General features: G+C 42.9%; 1 long non-coding RNA gene, 1 other non-coding gene and 1 pseudogene across 2 annotated transcripts in view; 2 read left to right on the top strand and 1 right to left on the bottom strand.

Moving 5' to 3' along the window:
* The window catches only part of LOC139052275 (uncharacterized), a 38,864-nt gene that overhangs the window by 5,251 nt on the left and 9,399 nt on the right, over positions 1-24,214 (bottom strand). The window contains exon 2 of the long non-coding RNA XR_011509810.1: positions 20,075-20,409. This is a non-coding gene — a long non-coding RNA (uncharacterized lncRNA). The remainder of the gene's footprint in view (positions 1-20,074; positions 20,410-24,214) is intronic.
* On the top strand, positions 16,272-17,447 carry LOC139052311 (tigger transposable element-derived protein 4-like; annotated as a pseudogene).
* Positions 19,045-19,117, top strand: TRNAS-CGA (transfer RNA serine (anticodon CGA)). The gene has a single exon. It is a non-coding gene; the product is annotated as a tRNA-Ser (tRNA).

The raw sequence follows: 24,214 nt of genomic DNA, 5'->3' as shown, positions 1-24,214 counted from the left end.
ATCAGCTGCTTCGTTAGCCGGTATCCCAACATGGCTTGGGACCCAGCAGACACGAATTGATCTCCCGTATTTGTTAAGCACACCCATGTTTAAAATATTTCCTAGCAGCAGTTCACACACAGATTTCAGATGTAAAGCCTTTGATGTACTTATGGAATCAGTGTATATGACTATTTTTGTGTTTGTCAATGATAACCTTTTTAACTGCAACCCATATAGCATAAACTTCAGCAGTGAAAACAGAGGCATGTTTTGGCAATCGAATACTTGTTTCCCAATTTTCCATTACGGCCCCCACACCTGCGTGTTCTTTTGTTTTTAGAGCCAACAGTGTAAAATTTCACGTTATTCTGATATTTGGCCTGAAGAGCATGGAATTCCTATATAATGTGTTCGTATGGTGTGTCTCTTTTCTTCAGATGTGTTAATGTCTCCTCACATAACTGTGTGAAATTGTACCACAGAGGCAACCATTGTGGTTTTTTGGCAACCTGGAAGATTTCAGAGGAATGTCATAATCCTGACAACATTCCTCACATCACAGGACAAGCAGCCTAATCATGTTCGGTTGATTTGTATAGCGTAAGCGTGAGTTGCATTGTGCGATGATGCAGCATATTGACGCGTGTACTTATCTTTATCGGGCGACCACGTTTCGCCGCATAACAACTGTAATCGCACAGCGAGGGATGCATCCGACGTTTCTGGAAAGTTATCGATGCTTCTACCCGGCTGTCTGTTGTCGCCGAACCTTGTGTTATCTGATTTCATCGCGTAACGCGAATGGTGTAGAACTTTGTGGAAGGCACGCGGGTCCGAACGATTAGTCTGGAACATACGACGACTGCTCTATAAAAGCCGACGCGCTTGACCCGCTGATCAGATTTTCGACGATCGCCGAGCGTGTTCGCCGCTATCGTTGTGCTATAAGTGTAGCCTGTTTTGTGGGCACAGGTTCGCCCAATAAAAGTTAGTTTTGTCGTTCACAGTATTGCTACTGTGTTATTCAACGTCATCACCACGTGACAATATGTGTTGCAGTGATGACTGATTCCCGAGTACGAAGGAGAAAGTGAGGAACGCTCTGCACTGCTGTAAGGAAGGTTCATTACATTCAACGTATCAACTTGGGACAGGTGGTGTTTTGTAGGCACCACTTGCCACTCGCAGTCGAAGGTTATGCACTGGATCAAGTCATCAAATGCAAGACTGTCTGGCTGAGCCATAAACCATGCAGTCGTTGTCTAGAAGGTTACGCACAAGAGACCAGTATATACGTAATAGACATGTTTGGTCAGAACCCCAGTGCTTATGGGATAACACTCTCAGAATATTTAACGCTTTATTTGTCTTAATTTTTGTTGTCTTTATATGGGCAAGGAAGTTTAGTTTTTTGTCAAAGATTACTTCCAAGAATTTATATTCTTGTTTTACCAGCAGTACCACATCATTCAACTTTAAAACGAGGTCTAAGTATAATCCTCGTTGTGAGAATAGCACCGTAAGTTTTTTGAATAGAGAAGCAGAAGCCATTTTTCTCAGCCCATTGTACGAGCTCACTTTTTGTGATCTGGAGCTGCCTTTCACATGTTGGTAAATTTGAGGCGAGACATGATATTTGCAGATCATCGACGTATATGGAATGCATAACAGAGGGGGGAATTACTTTGTTAATAGAGTTCATTTTTACTATAAAGAGTGCTGTGCTAAGTATGCAACCTTGTGGTACGCCATTTTTCTGGATAAATATGCGTGAGAGCACACTGCTAGACAGATTTGGAATGTCCTGTTGGACATAAAATTAGCGAGGTAGTTTATTAGCGAGATAGTTTAACATTTTGCTACGGATTCCTAAAGCAGTGAGATCATGCAAGATTCCAAATCTCCAAGTGGTGTCATATGCTTTTTCTAGATCGAAGAACACTGTCAGGCAGTGCTGTTTGTGTAAGAATGCTTTACGTATTTGATGTTCAAGTCGGCCGAGGCGGTGAGTCATTGAACAGCCTTTTTTTATCCCCCCATTGATGAAAATCAATTAAGTTCTGTATGTCAAGAGTGAATATTAATCTCGCATTTACGACACTTTCGTACAATTTAGCCAAACTGCTTGTCAGGGCAGTGGGTTGAAAACAGCTTGGGGATGTGGGGGATTTACCAGCTTTTAAAAAAGGCACAACTATTGTGTTTTTCCAATCTTTTGGCATGATTCCAGATTCAACTACAGTGGAATCTCGATGATACGAATCTCACGGGGTCACGGAAAATATTCGTATTAGCCGAAATTCGTATCATCCAAACAATTAAATCTAGCTAAATTAAAGAGTGAGAGGTGAATTCACTCAGGCACACTTAGGTAAAAAGCACTTATTTCTTGAAGGAAAAGTCTCCGATGTCCTTCTGCTTCTTTTTCTTTGTCAGGTCAATTAGCAGACTTTGTTCAAATCCATAAAAACGCGTGCATGTGTCGTCGCTGATTTCATCCGCGGCCATAGCACGCCTCAAATCTTCAAGCGCATGTAGCGTTTCAGCCACCGATGGTGGTCCTTCGCCGTCGCCCACGTCAAAGACGAGAACGCGGCCAGAAGCACAGCAGCCACTCCGTCCGATGGCACGCGGAAAAGGAGTAAAAGCACAAAAGCAACAAAAGTGCCACCGCTTCAAACTTCTAGCAAGGGCAGTTCCATGAGTAAGCTGGATGATCACCCTTGCAATTGACAAATTGTGCAGGAGCATTGGAGTTGTCAGATGGATGGTTGTTGGCAATACACTTTGCACATGTTTTTTTTTAATCTGCAAGATTGCGACACATGCCCGAACTTCTGGCACTTGAAGCACTGCCTCGCATTTGGTATGTATGGTCGGATGTTGATTTTCAAGTATCCTGCGACAAGTGAACTGGGCACAGTACTAGAACCAGATGTGAGTATTACATGTTTTGTGAGAATCTGTTGGCCATTTCGTCGAAGTGTTATTCTTTGTATCGTAATTACGCTATCAGGGTGTCTACCAAGTTGACATTTCCAAATTCCCCGAGTTTTCCAGGTTTTCCCTGAGCACCTTTGCGAAATTCCCTGAATGAGCCAGAACTTTGTTTTATGTCAAGACAGGCTGACACCATGTTGCCCAATGCTGTCACTCTCTAGTAAGCATGTTGAAACAAAAGAAATGACTTAATCGAGTATGAATAGGAAGGAGTAATATCTATTTTATTTAAAAAGAAAACGGAAGGAAGGTGTTAGTAAAATGCAGTGAAAAAAATGGTAAAACCAATTGCAAATTGAGTAGAACATTTTAAAACACAAATGAAAAGGAAATGCATAGATAAGCAAATATTTTTGAATATGAGCTATTTCTAACAACTGATAGCAAGCTCATCGGTATGAGGCCTGAACTTTGTCACAACAGATTCTCCCTCAGCAGCTGGGAAGTCAACCTCAACTGTCCTGACATACTCTCAGCTCGTACACAACATCTCAGTGTTGCATTTCACTGCTTTAAAGAGTTTACTTTGGTCTGGATGACGGAAACCTGCATCTCGGCATAAGCCAACACTTTGTTTTTTGAGCTTAAGCTCCTACAAAGAGACTGCGGCACGCTTCCTTTCCCATTAATTCCTCAGTGCGTCGGTCCTTTCTGTTTTCATCCTCCTCTTGCCATGCGTTCACTCCATGGATCATTTGAAGTATCCTCTTGGTCAGTTGTACAGCCAACATCCGATTTTTCAGACTCCCTAGGGGCCGCGAAAACATCCGAAAAATCGGGCAGTCCGAAAAAAATGAATGCATGTCTTTAACTGCCGTTAAGGGCTAAAATTGGGACAGACATGTCCGAAAAAGCTCTTAAAGCCTGCCAGTACACTTATTAGGCAAATCGGTGCTCGTACTGTGACTGGAGACGGGGGTGCATGTGTGTATATTTAAGAAATACAATACATACTGTGTCCTGTGACAATTGCCCCTTCTCACGCTTGTTATGCTTCGCCGCGTAACACTGCTGTACTGACACGAAGCTACTGTGCTCTCCGAGCTTCGAAGCCAATCGCGAGGATTACAAAGGCGGTGTCGGTGCCATTGCTGACAGCGGTGAATTCTTTCAATGAAAAACACGGCACTGCACGGCAAGAAGCTTAACAGCGAACGCAAGCTTGAACAAAGCTACTCCCTCACCAGAACAGGAATTGGCCTCCCTGGTGCAGTATTCGGCCATAACCTCCTTAATGATATCTACAATTAACTCACGACCCTCAGTCCCCAGCAGCTGTGGAGCACCTGTCCAAGGCGGTGGTCAGACCTGTAACGCAGCAGAAGGTGCTAAGAATCTCTGGGTCCGAACAGGCCGCCAATGGAAACTGACCCTGTCAACCTTTAATTGCCGAACTCTGTCGAGTGAGGCTAGCTTAGCAGTACTGCTCAAAGAACTATCAGACATTGTTTGGGATATCATCGGCCTTAGTGAGGTTACAAGAACTGGTGAGGCTTATACGTTGCTGAATAACAGACATGTCCTCTGCTATAGAGGTCCCCCTGATAAGAAGCAATGCAGAGTAGGATTCTTAATTCATAAGGACATAGCGGGCAACATTGACGAATTCTACAGCATTAATGAGAGGGTAGCAGTAGTCGTAATCAAACTTAATAAGAGGTATAAGATTAAAGGTAGTACAAGCCTACGCTCCAACATCAAGTCATGACGAGGAGGAAGTAGATCAGTTTTATGAAGATGTTGAATTAGCGATGAGAAAAGTGCGAACTCGGTATACAGTAGTAACGGGTGACTTCAATGCAAAAGTGGGCAAAAAGCAGGCGGGTGAACAGGCAATTGTCAACTACGGCGTCGTTTTCAGAAACGCTAGAGCAGAGATGCTGGTAGAATTCGCAGAAAGGAATCAGCTGAGAATAATGAACACCTTTTTCAGGATACGTAGCAACCGAAAGTGGACCTGGAAAAGCCCTAATGGCAAAACAAGAAATGGAATTGATAGGTATAGGGTAAAGTGTAGTGATTCTAGGTTAGTGAGGGCTCGGATTCACCTCAATTTGAACAGAGAAAGAGCAAAATTGGTCAAGAAAAAATAGGTCAACTTAGAGACAGTAAGGGTAAAAGCAGACAAATTTAGGCTGGTACTAGTAAATATGCAGCCTTAGAACAGAGAGATGATGATTATGACATAGAGGTAATGAATGAAACCGTAACGAGGCTGGCTTCAGAGGCAGCAACTGAAGTGGGAGACAAGGCACCAAGACAACCAGTAGGCAAGCTCTCCCAAATAACAAAAGACCTAATAAAGAAATGACAAAGAATGAAAGTGTCCAACTCAAGAGATAAGATAGAATTTGTGGAACTGTCAAAACTGATCAACAAGGCGAAAGTAATTGATATTCGAAATTATAATGTGAGAAAGACTGAGGAAGCCGTAAAACATGAACGCAGCCTGAAATCAGTGAGAAGGAAACGTGCCATAGGACAAATCAAGATGTATGCACTGAAAGATAAGCAGGGTGATATCATCAGCAATCTCGAAGGCATGATAAATGCAGCGGAAGAATTCTACATTGACCTGTACCTGTACAATCGAGACGATAATGCACAGGATACAGAAACTCCTCCTATAACTAGATATGAGGTCAGAAGAGCCTTGCAAGACATGAAACGGGGGAAAGTGGCAGGAGAAGATGGAATAACAGTCGATTTACTCAAAGATGGAGGAGACATAATGCTTGAAAAACTGCCGGCTCTCTATCATCATCATCATCAGCCTGGTTTCGCCCACTGCCGGGCAAAGGCCTCTCCCATACTTCTCCAACAACCCCGGTCATGTACCAATTGTGGCCATGTCGTCCCTGCAAACTTCTTAATCTCATCCGCCCACCTAACTTTCTGCCACCCCCTGCTACACTTCCCTTCCCTTGGAATCCAGTCCGTAACCCTTAATGACCATCGGTTATCTTCCCTCCTCATTACATGTCCTGCCCATGCCCATTTCTTTTTCTTGATTTCAACTAAGATGTCATAAACGCACGTTTGTTCCCTCACCCAATCTGCTCTTTTCTTATCCCTTAATATTACACCCATCATTCGTCTTTCCATAGCTCGTTGCGTCATCCTCAATTTAAGTAGAACCCTTTTTGTAAGCCTCCAGATTTCTGCCCTCTAGGTGAGTACTGGTAAGACACTGCTATTATACACTTTTCTCTTGAGGGATAATGGCAACCTGCTGTTTATGATCTGAGAACACCTGCTAAACGCACCCCAGCCCATTCTTATTCTTCTGATTATTCGTCTCATGATCTGGATCCGCCGTTACTACCTGCCCTAAGTAGATGTATTCCCTTACTACTTCTTGTGCTTCGCTACCTATCGTAACCTGCTGTTCTCTTCCGAGACTGTTAAACATTTAGTTTTCTGCAGATTAATTTTTAGACCCACTCTTCTGCTTTGCCTCTCCAGGTCAGTGAGCAAGTGTTGCAAATGGTCCCCTGAGTTACTAAGCAAGGCAATATCATCAGCGAATCGCAAGTTACTAAGGTATTCTCCATTAACTTTTATCCCCAATTCTTCCCAATCCAGGTCTCTGAATACCTCCTGTAAACACGCTGTGAATAGCATTGGAGAGATCGTATCTCCCTGTCTGACGGCTTTCTTTATTGGGATTTTGTTGCTTTCTTTATGGGGGACTACGGTGGCTGTGGAGCCGCTATAGATATCTTTCAGTATTTTTACATACGGCTCGTCTACGCCCTGATTCCGCAATGCCTCCACGACAGCTGAGGTTTCAACTGAATCAAATGCTTTCTCGTAATCAATGAAAGCTATATATAAAGGTTGGTTATATTCCGCACATTTTTCTATCACCTGATTGATAGTGTGAATATGGTCTATTGTTGAGTAGCCTTTACGGAATCCTGCCTGGTCTTTTGGTTGACCGAAGTCTAAGGTGTTCCCGATTCTATTTGCGATTACCTTAGTAAATCTCTATATACGAAATGTCTATCAACTACAAGGGTCCCAGAAAACTGGAAGAATGCAAACATTATACTAATCTACAAAAAGGGAGACATTATAGAACTGAAAAATTGTAAGTCTGTTAGCTTACTCCCAGTATTATACAAAATATTTACCAAGATAATCTCCAATAGGATAAGGACAACACTGGACTTTAGTTAACCAAGGGAACAGGCGGGCTTTGGGAAGGGATTCTCTTTAATGGATCACATCCATGTCATTAATCAGGTTATCGAGAAATCAGCAGAGTACAGTAAACCTCTCTATAAGGCTTTCATAGATTAAGAAAAAGCATTTGATTCAGTAGAAATGCCAGCAGTCATAGAGGCATTGCGTAATCAAGGAATACAGACTGCTTACGTAAATACCTTGAAAAATATCTACAGTGATTCCACAGCCACCTTAATTCTACAAAAGTAGGAAGATACCTATAAAGAAAGGAGTCAGACAAGGAGACACAATCTCTCCAATGTTATTCAGCGCATGCTTGGAAGAAATATTCACGCTATTAAACTCGGCAGGTTTAGAAGTAAGTTTCCATTGCGAATACCTCAGCAACCTTTGGTTTGCCGATGACATTGTTCTGTTCAGCAACACTGCAGACGAGTTACAACGATTCATTGAGGACCTTAACAGAGAGAGTATAAGAGTGGGGCTGAAGACTAATATGCAAAAGACAAAGATAATGATGAATAACCGGTCAAGGTAACAAGAATTTGGGATCGCCAATCAGCCTCTAGAATCGGTGAATGAGTACGTTTACCTAGGTCAACCAATCACAGGGAACGCTGACCATGAGAAGGAAATTCACAGAAGAATAAAAATGGGTTGGATCGCATACAGAAGTCATCGTGAGCTTCTGACAGGAAGCTTGCTGTTACCATTGAAAAGGAAGGTATACAATCAGTGCATTTTGCCGGTGCTGACATGTGAGGCAGAGACATGCGAGATTGACAAAGAACAAGTTAGGGACAGTGCGAAGAGCGATGGAACAAAGGATGCTAGGCATAACTTAAGAGACAGAAAGAGAGCGACTTGGAGCAGAGAGCAAACGGGTATAGACATTCTAATTGAAATAAAGAGAAAAAAATGGCGCTGGGCAGGTCATGTAATGCGTAGAGTAGATAACCATTGGACCATTAGGGTAACAGAATGGGTACCAAGAGAAGGGAAGCGCAGTAGAGGACGACAGAAGAATAGGTAGTGCGAAGAAATTAGAAAATTTGTGGGTGCTGGTTGGAGTCGGTTGGCACGGGTCAGGGGTAATAGGAGATCGCGGGGAGAGGCCTTCGTCCTGCAGTGGCCATAATAGGCTGATGATGATGATGATGATGATGATGAGAAGCCCCTAGGCCTAACGTTGCCGCAGTGGTGACTACAGCTGCCAGTGGATCTGCGTGCGAGAGTGCCGGTTCGAGGCGGCGAGATAATCAAAATGGAACGGCGGTGGTGGCTTTAATTAATGCCGTTTCAGGCCTGCAGTCAGGACAATATACATTGACTATATGGAATACGTGGTGATGCCGCAAGACCATGCGAATTATTGGGCATGTCCGAAAAATTGGGCGTCTGGAAAATCAGTCGTTAACTACTCTGGCAATACCAAGTGCCGATGACACGGCGTCAATGGTTGCGATTCCTCTGTTGCTGGAGCCAGCATTAACACGACTTTCGTTCCCTTTCAATAAAGTTGCAGCTAATTTTTCCTGACAGAAGCACAAATTCCCCGAGTTTTCCCTGAGTATTTCCAGACTATTGAAATTCCCTGAGAACTCCCGTTTGGTAGACACCCTGGTTATGATCTTTGAATCCCTCGAGGAGCTCTTCATCCCTGAGGTTCAAGAAATCCTCTTCTGATATTACTCCTCTGCTTGTGTTGAATGAGTCACGAGCAGAGATTGTGACATTAATGTCACCGATACTTGTGAGTTCAGCTATGTTTTAGACTTGGTCTTTCATTGTCAGTTCGAAGAGGAGGTCTCCACTTGCCATCTTTGATGCTTTGTAGCCTGGTCCAATCGTGTTTGATAGGCATTTCGATACTAGGAAAGGTGATAGTTTTCTCATAGTTGTGTTGCCTTCACTGTGAAGGACATGGAACTTTGGGAAGGTGTCATGATTTGGTTTCAATACGAACTGAAATGTTGCTTCGGTGCGCCCTCATTTTTGAGGGCGATCTTGGAGGGGGGGGGAGCGTTTGCCATTAAACATTGGAAAATTCGGCGGCGATGGAAGCCACCCACCACCGAGCCCAACTAGGGGACGCTACTAGGTTGGGAATGATACCTGCAGACGCCAGCCGTTCATCGCCGCTATAACCTAATATATATATACCCAAGACTGGATATATTACACACGGTTAACCCTTGTTGCCCGGAAATTCGGAAGTGATAAGAAACGAAGAGAAGACAGGAAAAATTGAAAGTGAGAGAAAAAGGCAAAGGTTGGAGTGGAGGACAGGAAAAGGCGCCTGCCGATTTGCTCCAGGTGGGTCAGTCTGGAGGTGCTGTCTATGTGAAGCAGAGACCAAAGAGCTATGTGTGTTGCCTCTGCCGGGGGGCCTTAAAGGTCCAAACACCTGGCATTGGCTCAACCCCAGGATCCCCCTTCCCCCACTGACACTGCTAAGCCATGAACAGCTACATGCGGGAGTGTCCAACCTTCGTGTGCTCGGTGAAGTGGTGCCGCAACACAGCAAACGCCTGCTTACACAGACGCCCCTGCGTGGGCCTTAACAGAGCGTTCACTCGTATAACTAGGTTCAAGCTACGTTGAACCCCAGCCACTTTTTCATGTACTGTTTTAAAATGTTGCAAAAATATTCAGCAGCTTACATGTAGGTAACGTAAAACTCTTGCTTTGGCTAGGTGGTTCATGCTTGAATTAGTAAAGGCAAGGCTCAGAAGACCAGGACTCAAGAAGAGCACAAAATCAGTTTTCGACTGCTTCAGAGACGCTCACCTCCTCGTGGTGGCCCCTGGATAGCCAGGCGTCAGCTTGGTGAACTGACGCCCCCCAGACATCGGCTGTTAACCGCAAGCATTGGTTTTGCGACGACAGAGGGCTGCAAGCATCTTCTGCTGGGCTTAAAAGGGATCGCCGAATCCTTCCTCACGGCAGTTCGGCAGCGGTGCACCTGTGTTCAACGTCACTGAGATTCATATCTGCTCTTTGCAGGTAAGCATTGTCCTTTGCTATTCCAAAACAATACCAGTGCACCGCTGCCGAACGCACCTGCCGAATGTACATGTGGCCTAGTCTGCTGCTGATTTACTTGTTGTAAATCTTTGTTTACTTTTGCATCGATTTATTATGCCAGGGGAAACGGCTAAAGCGATTGAGGACTTGCGGCGGGAGCTGAGAGCTGAGCTCAGGGCAATCAAAGATAGCTTGCAAGATGTAAAGACACTGAAAGAAGACATTCAGGACCTAAGGACACTAAGAGATGACATTCATAATTTGCTTCAAGAAAATAAAGATCTTAAAGCTGACAACGCGCGACTGTCACGCCGCATCGAGGAGCTGGAGCAATACCAGAGGGGAAATAACCTCGAAATTAAGGGAGTGCCACTTGATGGCGAGCCAGTGATCATAATTAAAAAGATTGGTGCGCTTGTGGATGAAGAAATTACCGATGCCGACATTGATGCATGCCACAGAGTGCCGACTGCAAGACATGATGAGACAAATATCATCGTTCGTTTTGTCCGACGCACAAAACGCAATGCTGTCCTTCAGAAGGCCAGAAAAATCCGGATTAACACTACAAAACTGGGTTTTGAAGAATCTAAGCCAGTCTACGTGAATGAGCATCTTACCCGTCATGGTAAGCAGCTTCTCGGTGCGGCGACAAAGAAAAAGCGTGAAGTAGGCTGGAAGTTTGTGTGGACAAACGGTGGCAAAATCTTTGCTCGAAGGGACGAACAGTCTGCAACTTTGCGGATAAACGCTACGAGTGACCTGGAAAAAATGTCCCGCGAAACTAAGTGAAGTGATTAACCACATGCCAGAAATAGCAACAAGCAAGAATATGGCAGCTTTAAACTCTTCTCACTACTATACTATAAACGCCTTCAATTCTTTGGCAGAGACTACTCAGAACCAATTGCGAGTGTTCCACTTGAACGTGCGCAGTATAAGAAACAAACAAGAAGAATTACGCGACTTCTTCACTTCATTGACCGTTGAATTTAATTTGATGTTATTCACAGAAACGTGGTTAAGAGTTGAAGAACAACCCCCATTCTTTCAAAACTATGCTTATCAAGGTGCTGTTAGGTCGCATGGAAGGGGCGGTGGCGTAGCCGCGTACATCAAACGACCTATGTCTCATGAAGTTTTGCGTGATTTTTCGGTCGTTAACAATGATGTTGAGTGCCTTACCATACATGTGGAAAATAATGTAGCTGCCGTTATCTATAGGCCACCCGCAGGTAACAAAACAAATTTCTTCGAGTTCCTAGACAATCTACTGCGACACCTTACTTGTACTGGTCTGTCTTTCGTGATAATGGGTGACGTCAACATAGATATGCTATCGCATGATGCCCCTTCAAGACAACTGACAGAATTAGTCACATCTTACGCATGCGTAAACACTATCGTCGAAGCAACAAGAGTGACACCCAATACTGCAACTTTGCTTGATGTATGTATTACGAACATACACCCACCGAATTGTGCTGCTGGATTGCTGACGCTAGGAATTAGTGATCACCTTCCAGCTTTTTGTCTTATCCCCTCTTTGTGTGGTAAACGTAGTCATGTACCAAAGAAGATCATCCGCAGGATAAATGATCAGTCATTGAAACTCTTTTGCGTTCTGGTTGCTACCGTTGATTGGGCATGCGTATTAAAAGAAGACGACCCTAGTAAGGCGTACAATATTTTTCTTGATAAACTTATTGCATGCTACAATCAAGCATTTCCAACGGAACTGAGTAGGCCAAGATGTAAAAGAATACGGAAGCCCTGGATTAACAACTCCTTATTAAAGAAAATAACAAAAAAGAACCGTTTGTTCCATATGTTTTTAAAAACGCGAGGAGAAGATGCCCTAATCACTTTCAAACAGTATAGAAATAAACTGAGCAGTGAAATTAAAAATGCTAAGGTAGAATATTATGAACAGGTTTTTGCCAAAATAGGTAAGGATCCTAGGAAAATATGGAATGAAGTAAAAAATCTAACTGGGAAGAAAGAACAATGTACCGTACTAAAAATAGTCACACCTACAGGCACACTAACCGGTCTTGAAGCGGCCACCGCCCTTAACGCCTATTTTGCCACGAGCGCAGTGTACGAGCAGGAAAATGATGAAGAGCATAACTTGGTTGATAACAGCGTTACGATAGTGAACTCTATGGTTCTCGCACCAGTAACTCCTCACGAAATCAACAAACTTATCAATGGGATTAGAAATGATGTTGCTTCTGGTTCTGATGAAATTAAAGCAATGCCAATTAAACATGTGTCTGAAATCCTATCCCCCATCCTAGCAGACATAATAAATAAAATGTTTGAGACTGGAATCTTCCCTGACTCGCTCAAGATAGCCCGCATCTGTCCTATTCACAAGGGTGGTGCTGAAGGAGACATAAGCAACTATAGGCCAATCTCGGTCCTGCCTGTTCTATCGAAAGTATTTGAAGGGGCCATAAATATAAGACTAGAAAAATTCTTTGCGAAATATGGGGTAATAAGTGACATGCAGTTCGGATTTCAAAAAGGAAAATCTACCGAGGACGCACTTCTCAGTATCAAGCATGATATTATACATAACTTTGAGCACAGGCTTTACACGCTAGGACTGTTTGTAGATCTACGAAAAGCTTTTGACTCAGTGTGTCATGATGTGCTATTAATTAAACTAAAAAGATACGGTGTTCGCGGCGTCGTCCTTAAACTGATAGAGAGTTACTTAAGCAATAGGCTTCAATATGTAAGTGTCCACCAAGGAACGACTACAAAAATAGTAATTAAACAAGGTGTTCCTCAAGGCTCTATTCTTGGACCGCTATTATTCTTAGTCTATATTAATGATCTCTGTAGCATCTATAATTCCCCTAAACTAATAATGTACGCAGATGACACGAATATTTTCTTCACTGCACGTACCCTTACAGAGCTTCAGGAGATTGTTAATAAGTATATGGAGTCACTTTCTGACTGGTTACATGCCAACAGGTTACAGTTGAATACTAATAAAACCAAATATATTATATTCGCTCCGATTAACAAGCCAATGAAGAATGATATTCATATTACCTTTCGGGGCACTCCGTTAAAACAAGATGTGAAGCAAAAATTTCTGGGAGTATGGTTCCAGGAAAATTTGTCTTGGAACACCCACATTGATAATCTTGCTTTGGAGCTCAGTAGATCGCTCGGCTGCTTGTATAGAATAAGCTCACTTATACCTTTGTGGCTTAAAGTTTCTCTTTATTATACTCTCTTTTATTCCAGACTTTCCTACTGTATTTTGGTTTGGGGTACAACCTCTAGTAGAAACTACCTCCGAATACTAAAGTTTCAGAAGCGTGTACTTCGCCTACTCGAAAGATATGCAGGACACCCACAAGACTTGCCAACAGGTCCATTGTTTGTAAAGTATTCTCTGCTAAGAGCTGATGAAATTTATTGCTTCAAGTTATTGCAGTATGTACAAAAACATAAACTACACGCATTTAGCAATCCCGCTGAAACACACACGCTCGCCCTTCGAAGGCAAGAGCGCAGAAAGCCTCGAACACGCACGAATTATGGAAAACAACATTTAAATTACCAAATTCCGGTGCTTCTAAATAAACTTCCAGATGATGTCGACCTCAATAAATCGATTAAGAAAAAAACATTCAAAACAATGGTTATCGAGAAAGAAATTCGCTACCAGTGACATCTCATTTAAAACCATATGTAGCGTTTGTCTGTAAAACAGTGCTCTTTTACTGTGTGTTGGATGTCGCCTTTTTTCTCTTTTTTTCATATGTTCGCTACGATGATTGACATTTTGCATTTGCGTTCATATGTTTTTTTTCCCGTTCTGTCACATCTATGACAAGAAATCTGTTTTATATATTTGTGTGCAGTGATATGAACTAGATCCTCTATGACATAGAACTGTGTAGAGTGTAACTACAAATGTGTGTGCTGTTTTTCTCAAATCTCTTTTGTAATGTTGTCGAAACTGTATGCGGAGGGAGGGCCTCGTCAGGCTAGTAGCCTTTAGCTCTCCCTTCGCTTTTTCCTTGTATTGGAAAGAAACCAATAAACAAACAAACAAACAAACAAACAAGTAGCGTCTCATTGGCCCAAGATGGCCGCGCAGGTGTAACTTGTTGCCACAGGCGCCGGTCCTGTAGTTTGTGTTCTTCTTGAGTCCTGGTCTTCTGCACCTTGCCTTTACTAATTCAAGCATGAACCAACTAGCCCAGGCAAGAGTTTTACTTGAGCATATTTCTTGGCGCCGGTCCTGTCGTTTGTGTTCTTCTTGAGTCCTGGTCTTATGCGCCTTGCCTTTACTAATTCACGTAGGTTACAACCATGCAACTGCAATTGTGCATCTGTGCAACGACGCAATCCACTTTTTTACATGTGTCACAGCATAATGTTTTGCTTTTATATAAAGGAATGCTGCTTGACTGAACATTATCATTCATGGTATAAAAACACATTGAGATAGGCAGCAATGCCATCTTTGCACTAGTGCATTATGAGCAAGACATTCCACTGGCTCTGCATACCTCTCCTGCTAAGTATCAGTTCAATATCCAGAGTCAAGTACATAGAAAATATGAAATCACAATGTGAGTTGTGAATCAGACACCTTACAGTGGGCAGTAAAGAGATATATGGTTATGAATAGGTGCCCTACCCACAAAGTTTGCTAGTCTAGTTGAACTTATTTTACAGGTCAGCAACTAGTGATGTGTAATGTGGCAGCAAAACTTGGGACACTAATAGAAATTCCAAGCAAAATTCTTTTAGTAATGCAAACTTTTTTTGAGTGTGTTGCTAAACTGAGGCAAAGAAGTTGCTAAAATTGTTGCCAGAACTGTTGAGTGAGTTTCATATATTGTAGGTGTTGTTGGAATACTATAATATAGGCTAACAAGGCATAACATGTCTACCAAAACCAGGCGAGGAAAAAGTGTGAATTTATCAATAGGGTGTAGCGGACTAATTTACTAATGTATCTAAAACAATGCATAATAATTAGTGGGGTTTTATGGTGCAAAGGCCATGGAAGGCCAAAGAGCACCAGACAATTGTATAATGTATTCGATGTAGTGGTCAATGTCAAGTGGTATACACTAGCCGATCAAATTTTTGGACTCCAAAAATTCGGACTTTATGGATATTCCAGACTTCATAAATGCACCATCAGTGTTCCCACAGAGCTAATGCATTTTCGCGACTGATTTTTCAAACACAAAGCCAGAAGTGTGATTTTCCGGACAAAATTTGATGTGACGAACCAGCACTATGAGTCAGGGAGGACACCATTTTGAATCTTGAGCCGCTTGACTAGCATCGGATCGGACATGAAGCAGCTTTAGATAGGTATACTAGTAATTTGATTAGCAAGTACAGGAGGCGTCCAAATCCATGCGGCAATGGTGGCACCTGTTGTAAGAAACGCCAATCTTAAAGGCCATGCTTTTTTCTGTAGCCTGAAGTGGAAGCGATTTTGAGAGAAGGAAACCGGTCATGTGCGGCCAGTTTTGGACACCGCCTACGAACGCCAGGTGATGCTCACGATAACCACTATCATCATCAGTTTTGCCTTGGTGTCGCGCATGTTTTCGTCCAGCAGTGATCCGCTGGCTTTTATCCAGTACAGTGCAATTGAAATGATTGCCTGCCATCACTAGCCGCCGTACAACATATCATTTCAGTGTGTTGTAGCAATTTATTCAGCACAACGCTGACGTGTTTTCAACACCATGGCCCCTGCTCTTCACCCACCTCCACTGAATGTGCCGAAGAAGTGTGGAAAATAATCGACCATGACGCTGGACAAGAAGGCCACCATCATCAGGCTTATCGAGCAAGGATGGACCCAAGTCGACGTCGCGAAGGAGTTTAATATCTACAAACAAACCTTGTCTGATAACGTGAAAAACAAAGAAAAAATCTTCTCTGCAGTCGACCATTCGCACTGCAAAACTACAAAAAATGACTGGAAAGGACAACATCCAAAGCTTGAAGAGGCCTTGTAGCTGTGGTTGAAAGGAGTCCTAGTGAAGAACCTCCTCGTTTCGGGCAACATGCAAAAGCAGAAAGCCGAGATGCTTGCTTTAAAAATATGCGTTCGGGACTTCAAGTTCACCGATGGGTGGATCCGTGGGTTTAAAAAAAGGCACGGAGTCTCTTTCAACAAAGTTTGCAGAGACAGCAGCACCATGGATTAATCTACGGTCACGGATTACCGGACGAGTAAGTTGAAGCCCCTGCTACAAGAGTATGCTCCTGCAGACATTTTTAATTGTGAGGAGACAGGCCTATTTTTCAAAATGCTGCCGGACCATTCACTTTACTAAGGCTGCCTGCGCTGGTGGGATGCATAGTAAGGAGAGGGTAACTGTCATGGTCGGGGCAAATGCGGTTGGCACTGAGAAGATGCTCCTTCTAGTGATAGGGAACGTAAAAAAAAACGCGTTGCTTTAAGGCTGCGAAGAACCTGCCTTTGTGGCACAGCAGCAATAAAAAGGCCTGGATTACACAAAGCTTGTTCGAAGATTACGTCTGCCGTCTGGATTGGATGTTTGAGTGCCAGAAGAGGCAAGTGGTAATAGTCGTAGACAGCTGCAGGGCGCACGGTACCATAAAAAAACCTGCAAGCTATTCGTCTTGAATTCTTGCCACCGAATACGAGTGTGCTCCAGCCGATAAACCAAGGGGTCATTAAAGACCTTAAGGTGCACCGCCGGGCCTGTTTACTTGGCCACACACTCATGTGCTTTGACAACGGGAAGACATACTCTGTTAACCTGTTCTCGGCCCTTGGCATGCTAGCGGATGCCTGGAAGGCTGTTCAGCCTTCGACGATTTCAAATTGTTTTAGGCATGCTGGATTTTGCAACTCTGAAGAGCCTGTGACCAAAGATGCAAACAGCACCTCTGAAGACATCAACACCGGCGAGCAGCTGATTGCCGACTTGCGCAGCAATGGGATGGACCTTCCCACCGCTGTTACTTTTCACAAGTTTGCCGTGACTGACAACATATAGTTGTGCGCGAAGCTTATGGATGACGAGATCGTGGGCCAGGTGACCGCACCGCCGCAAAGCGACTCAGGCTCCGACGACAATACCTCTGGCCACCCGCAACCATCAACACAAGACATTGTCAATGCTCTAATGTTGTCTAGTGTGTATGACAAGAACATGACGCGTGCACAGATGCAAGCAGATGTCATTACAGAAAGCAGGAATTTAAAATAAGAGACCATTCGTGACTTTTTCAGTCCAGTTTAGGTGGAATAAAGTTCGGTTTTGCGACTCACGGATTTTTCAGACTGTTCTTTTACTCGAACTATTTTTTGGTCCCCTCCAGGTACAGAAAATCGGTCGGTTACAGCATGTAACGTGGCTGTAAAGTGGCCTAAAAGCATTTGCTGTAAAATGCGCGGAGTATGCATTTAAATAAGATTATGACAATGATGTATGGGGCTTACACTGATATATTGGACAAAAACAAAAGATATGCTACAAGGAAGCGATGTTCTATCATAAGAAGCCAAAAAACACTGACACCAAGGACAACATAGGGGAAATTACTTGTGCTTAATAAATGAAATAAGGAAACAATAAATTAATGGAAATGAAAGTGGATGAAAAAACAATGTGCCAAAAAACAGTGCCGCAATATCCCACAACCTTCGCATTTTGCGTGCGATGCTCTACCAATTGAGCTACTGCGACGCTGTTTCCCTATCTACTATCTTGGGTATTTATGTTTTCTAATAGAAACCTGGAAGCATTAGCCAATGAATCGTTTAGCTGTACCAATGCTACCATAGCAACAGCAGCTTCTCAAGAGAGGCTGCGCTGTGAATTTTCGGGGTTGATAATGTGTAGCAAGCGGACCTTATGTTTTACTTGAGCCAAAGACCAGTTGTGAAATACTAATGTTTACTAGGAAGAAAGGGAGTTAACCGAGGGGCCCAATTTTTATTAGTCATATCATAAGAAGCCAACAAACACTGACACCAAGGACAACATAGGGGAAATAACTTATGCTTAATAAGTGAAGTAATGAAACGATAAATAATGGAAATTAAAGTGTATGAAAAAACAACTTGCCGCAGGTGGGAACCGAACCCACAACCTTCACATTTCGCGTGCGATGCTCTACCAATTGAGCTACCGCGGCGCTGTTTTCCCATCCACTTTCTTGGGTATTTATGTGTCCTAGTAGAACCCTGGGAGTGTTAGCCAGCGCCGCCACACACAGACCTTGGCGGCGGACGTGGAACGTCCTTCATGCCGCAGGCGTCACGAGAACGTGATCTTTTTTTGGGTGAAGGCAACTGGTCAATAAACCCACATATGCTACCTAAAGGCATCAATGTTGCCGGATTCGGGACCCTCGTTATGTAACCTTCGCGAAATGCGAAGGTTGTGGGTTCGGTTCCCACCTGCGGCAAGTTGTTTTTTCATCCACTTTAATTTCCATTATTTATCGTTTCATTACTTCACTTATTAAGCACAAGTGATTTCCCCTATGTTGTCCTTGGTGTCAGTGTTTGTTGGCTTCTTATGATATGACTAATAAAAATCGGGCCCCTCGGTTAACCCCCTTTCTTCTTATTGATTACATAACGAGGGTCCCGAATCCGGCAACATTGATGCCTTTAGGTAGCATATGTGGGTTTATTGACCAGTTGCCTTCACCCAAAAAAAGATCACGTTCTCGTGACGCCTGCGGCATGAAGGACGTTCCACGTCCGCCGCCAAGGTCTGTGAGTGGTGGCGCTGGCTAACACTCCCAGGGTTCTACTAGGACAGAAATACCCAAGAAAGTGGATGGGAAAACAGCGCCGCGGTAGCTCAATTGGTAGAGCATCGCACGCGAAATGCGAAGGTTGTGGGTTCGGTTCCCACCTGCGGCAAGTTGTTTTTTTTTTCCTTCACTTATTAGGCACAAGTGATTTCCCCTATGTTGTCCTTGGTGTCAGTGTTTGTTGGCTTCTTATGATATGACTAATGTTTACTAGGGTGCCACAAGTTCAGTTTTCGTGTTTTCTGTAGAGAAAACTTCCAAAGCAGGGCTGTGGAGGTCACTATGCATTCTTGCTTTCATGGCTGAAAGGTGGAGCCCTCGAGCTTGTCAACTAGGTTACAAGAATAATGAACAGCACTTTTTGTGACTAGTACCTCGGTTGGTCTGGTTAAGTGTCCGGCGAACAGCCACTCGCACATTCCACCTCAACAAAAACCCACACATCTACAAGTACCACTGAAAAAGTAAATGACATGGACAGGCTTAGGCATTGGTAACTTGCATAAAATTTGGTGCTGTTTGGTCAGATGGTCACATACCAGTCACATCAACAATGTGCCTAATGTCACTGATCTTACAGCAGCTGAAATGAAATCTGGAATAGCTAAGCTGGAAGGTTATTTTGCTAGATATTACTTGGAAAAGAATAGCAGAGAGGTGCCACAATTGACTTGCAAATATTGGTTGGAGAATCATGATGCTGAGATGACAGGCACAAATGAAACACATGGTGTCTATCTTTCATTCAGGTGCTCTAAGAGAATTACACAATGTGAACACCATTACCTTAACCTAGTAGAGACCTTCAAGTGTAATAAAGGCAGTTTTACCCGGCCCTTTCTCATGAGAAGTTGGCAATATCCAGACATGAGACAGACAGTGACACATTCCATACATGACACACATTCATAATTCAAGAACGAAAGCTTAATAATACAAAATAAGATAACTCCAGACAAACAACAGAAAACGTACAGTGTTAAGTGTTTGTAATGTACATGCATTACAAACACTTAAGAGTTAACTATACTGTATATGCAGTCCTATTCATCCTTAAAATCCTCACCAATGAGACGTTGGCGCTGATGCGTTGCTATAGCAGAACTGCCATGGCACAAGGCTGGTCTGGTTGTCAGGTGGCTCTCGTTGCGCAGGATGGAGCCAGGTGAGTGGTTGGCAGCCACAAAACAGGGCAGGGACAGGTGTATGTGAGTGGTGACAGGTTGAAACCCTTGCTGGCCTCTGTTACAGGATGGAGCCGGGACTGGCAGTGGGTATCAGGCTAGGTATCACAACGCACCATTGCAGTACTCCGCGAGGATGACATGGTAGTGTGTTGATGGCAGATCCTCTCTCTGGGCCAGGTCCTGTACGCCACCCGCTGATGTCTCCAGACCGCAGCTGCAAACACATCCACTCTAGTTGAAATACAGGTCACGCATTGCCCTGCCACCTCACCCCATTCTCTTCTTCATGTGCTTTTGCACCATAACTGTTTTCCTCTTTTGCTGCATGCCTTACTAGACACTTCTTTTTCTCAAACTCGTGCTAGATTTTTTTCCCTCAACACATTTCCCGCAGCTGATCTTCTTTACACACAAGTTGCATAATATATTAGAAAAGACATCCTTTGCCAACTGCATTTTCTGAGATTTTTCTAAAGCATTTAATAAAGTGTGTCACAAGCATTTTACTGTGTAAACTAAGCCTTCTTAACCATCATTATAACCTTACTAAGTCGACCAATGCTTTCTAAGTGACCTCTCACAATTTGTCAGCACTAATGATTATAATTCTCCTTTCTGTAATGTGACCTTAAGTGTACCACAGGGTTCAGTGCTGTGTGCCCTTTTATTCATCATATACATTAACAACCTTCCTCCCGCAATTTCATCCAATGTTAACCTCTTTGCTGATGATTGTGTAATTTTTCATGAAATAAATGACAATAATGACATCAAATTGTTACAGGCTGGTTTTAACACTGTAGATAATTGGTATAACAATTGGCTAATGGAGCTTAATAATGGTGCTAAGGGTATGTTGTACAACTCATACTTCACCTACATATTACCTAAATAGCAGTACTTTCGGATCTGATAACAAGTACCTTGGCATTCACATAATAAACCTCACTTGGAATGCCATAATGATTACATAATTAACATTGGTAATAGTGTTGCAGCTGATAGTGTTGCCCACAGTGGGACAACACTATCATGAAAAGCACGGGCAGCAGGGAGCAAATGGTTTATCTGCCTCTTGCTTCAATGCATCTGCAAAACTCAAGATTGCACAACTGCCAGCACTAAGCGTGTGGGAAGACAGCACACAATCCCACACCATCTCAGCTTGCCAAGCGATTGCACATGTGGCAGATTATCTCTAAAACAGGGTGCACAAGCAGCACGTGTGCTGAGCCACGCTGACAGCCATGTACAGCCACGGCCACGCTAGAAAAGGAGACATGCGCCAACTTACTCCCCCTCCACCTTCACGATTGAGTTACTGCAAGCTCCTTCCCCTGTCCCCATTTCCCCTTTGCTCACGTGGAAAGACAGTGCTCACTAAGCCATTATCCTTCTTGGCTCACCCTCGCACGATTTCACTTGCACCGATATGATGTTACTGCTGAAGTTATGGCGCTCGCACATGATGCTGCTCTGCTTTGGTGGTCACTCTCAGCTGCACAATTTGTGACTTGCGTTCATTAGCCACCGCATGCAATTCAATAATTTGGCTATCTGCATCCGTGGAAGTTTCCATTTATTGTCTCGGTATTCTTTCGCAACCGCAGTGAAATTTCTTTATATTGAAATCATCTATAAGCACACTTTGTTATACTGAGGTTCAAAATAGATGGTGTTCTAAGAACAATAAGTTATACAAAGTTAAATACATTGTTAAACCGAGAATATTGTTATATCGAGGTTCAGCTGTACCATGAAGATGCTAGACACTCAGGGAATTGAAAAGGTGCCAAGAAATGTGCACTGACGGAAAGAAAGAAACCATGGCAATTTATGAAATTATAACATATATCATGTGCAATATGCAGATTTGAGTGTTTCTGCACCTGGATATTAAAGAAGGGAGACTGAGGGAGGATTTGATAACACTACGTTTGTTATCGTAGTTGGAAGAGATAAATCTGGCTCCTCAATTCTGCATCGATTCCAGAGGCAAGTACGGTGTGGATTCCAAATTGCTGCTGCATATTCAAGTTTTCTGCAAACAAATCTTTCATAAGCTAAGGGGAGGGACAATGACTGATTTCTTTTGATGAAGCCAAGTGACCCGAGATATGTTTTGTGAGCAGGTTAGTTTGTTGGCAATAAGAACGCCAAGACAATAGTACAGGAAAGCCTCATTAATTGTGCCCTTGTTAATCAAACTCTGCTTAATTCAGACATGTTTGGCTGCACAATGGTTAGTTCAGACAATTTTAAGAGCTTGGTGAGCACAGAATGCTGCGAATGCACGGCCAAACTATAGTGCGAAGGATGTCTGCAGGACGTATTAACACATCTCTAGGATATCCATGTTCTAGTAGTGGGCATCCATAGGATATACACTGTGACATCATTGCAGTCACTGGGGTGGGCCTATCGAAAGTGTAAGCACTGCTTCCATAGCCATAATTGTCACTTCTAGTCTAAAAGCATACACTCCAGACATTGCAAAGACATTCTAAACTAGTCCATAGGACGTGAAATGAGGATGTTCTATCCCACTTGGACAGTCCTAAAGTGTCAACTGATCCTACCCAGATCCAATTTTCCATCCAAATTACACAGAACATTCTTAAGACTAGGATCCAGGATCTTTTCCCAGCCATTATCGTATGTGTTCAGGATGTGCCTGCCCTTTATCTTCATTTAAATGTGCAATGACCTTAGTTACATATCAGCACATGACCATGCAATTATTCAAATGAAAGTTGTCACTGCTGACCTATTGTCTAAACAGTATCAGGTACATGTTGAAATGTGATGCCACACACATTTGTCTAAGGGACTCACAAAAGACTACATATAAAATTTATTGTAAACTCGGCAAAGTACATAATGCTTAATTTTTCGGTAACATGCAAGAAATTCAATATTTGTCATACAAGAGGTATGCAAAAATATGCATTATTATAGGCAATACATCATAAACACCAGAAAATATAACTTGATCAATACAAACTACTAGTTCTAACAGCTCAGTAAAATGACTGAAGAAGTCAATGTCAAAATATTACCTTAAAGCATGAAAACACTTAAGAAGTGCTTGTTGCATGATGGTATTCTCTAAAAGTACCTGAGGCATAGCTTGCTGTACCAGTGTCTGCATAGATGCAAGTGCTGTGGTATAGCAAAAGTGTATACATTGGTACAGATGAGTACGGGCAGCATGGTATACTCCAGTGTAAACAGCAAATACTGCAGATGGTCATGCTGGACTTAGAATAATGAACAAAAATCCAGATGTTACAAAGCCAGCTAAATCTACATCAGAAACTGTGCAATATCTCGATAGCCACACACCGCTGGAATGCCTCAGCCTGCTTTTTACTTTTATTGCACCCACTAGATCTAAACAATTAAACATGTTGATGCTTAATGCTTAATAAAGATTCCGAGTTTGGAAGTTGTTTGGTTGTATTTTTTTTTACCACTGCGTGGTTTTGTGTGTGCACTTTGAATATTTTTTCTTTATTTTTGAACCTGTGCCCAAGGCCCTTGAATAGCCTTCAGTGTTTACTATTAGAGAAATTATATAAAAATAACCAACAGTAAAATCTGACCATAACAAAATTGAAGGGAGTGCTGAAATTATTTTTGCGTGCACTGTTTCATTATAGCTGGTGTCTGCCCTTATGCAAGCAGACGCATACAGAAAAACAAAAATGCAATTTCCATTTGTGATCAAATAATGAGCACTGCATGAAATCAAAGGCCTGCAGTGCTCTACCAGCATGCTCTGAAAACTTGGATAAGCTGAATGATTGCTGACAAGATGCTTCAAAATCCGAAGCCCATACTGTAGCCATAAATTAGGTGAGGAACAGAGAAGAAAGCATGACCTGTTTAACATCATCGCAACGGTGCAGCCAAGTTGCAGTTGATGGCAGCCACTTTTCGTTTAGGCAGTTTTAAGTATTTTAGAAACGGGCACCAGTCACTAAAAAGTATGACCATACAAAAGTCCCCCCCCCCCA

This window comes from Dermacentor albipictus, unplaced genomic scaffold (assembly GCF_038994185.2).
Source record: "Dermacentor albipictus isolate Rhodes 1998 colony unplaced genomic scaffold, USDA_Dalb.pri_finalv2 scaffold_21, whole genome shotgun sequence".
NCBI lineage: Eukaryota > Metazoa > Arthropoda > Arachnida > Ixodida > Ixodidae > Dermacentor > Dermacentor albipictus.
The sequence above is the reverse complement of the archived record's forward strand: the minus strand, read 5'-3'. Positions and strand labels throughout refer to the sequence as shown.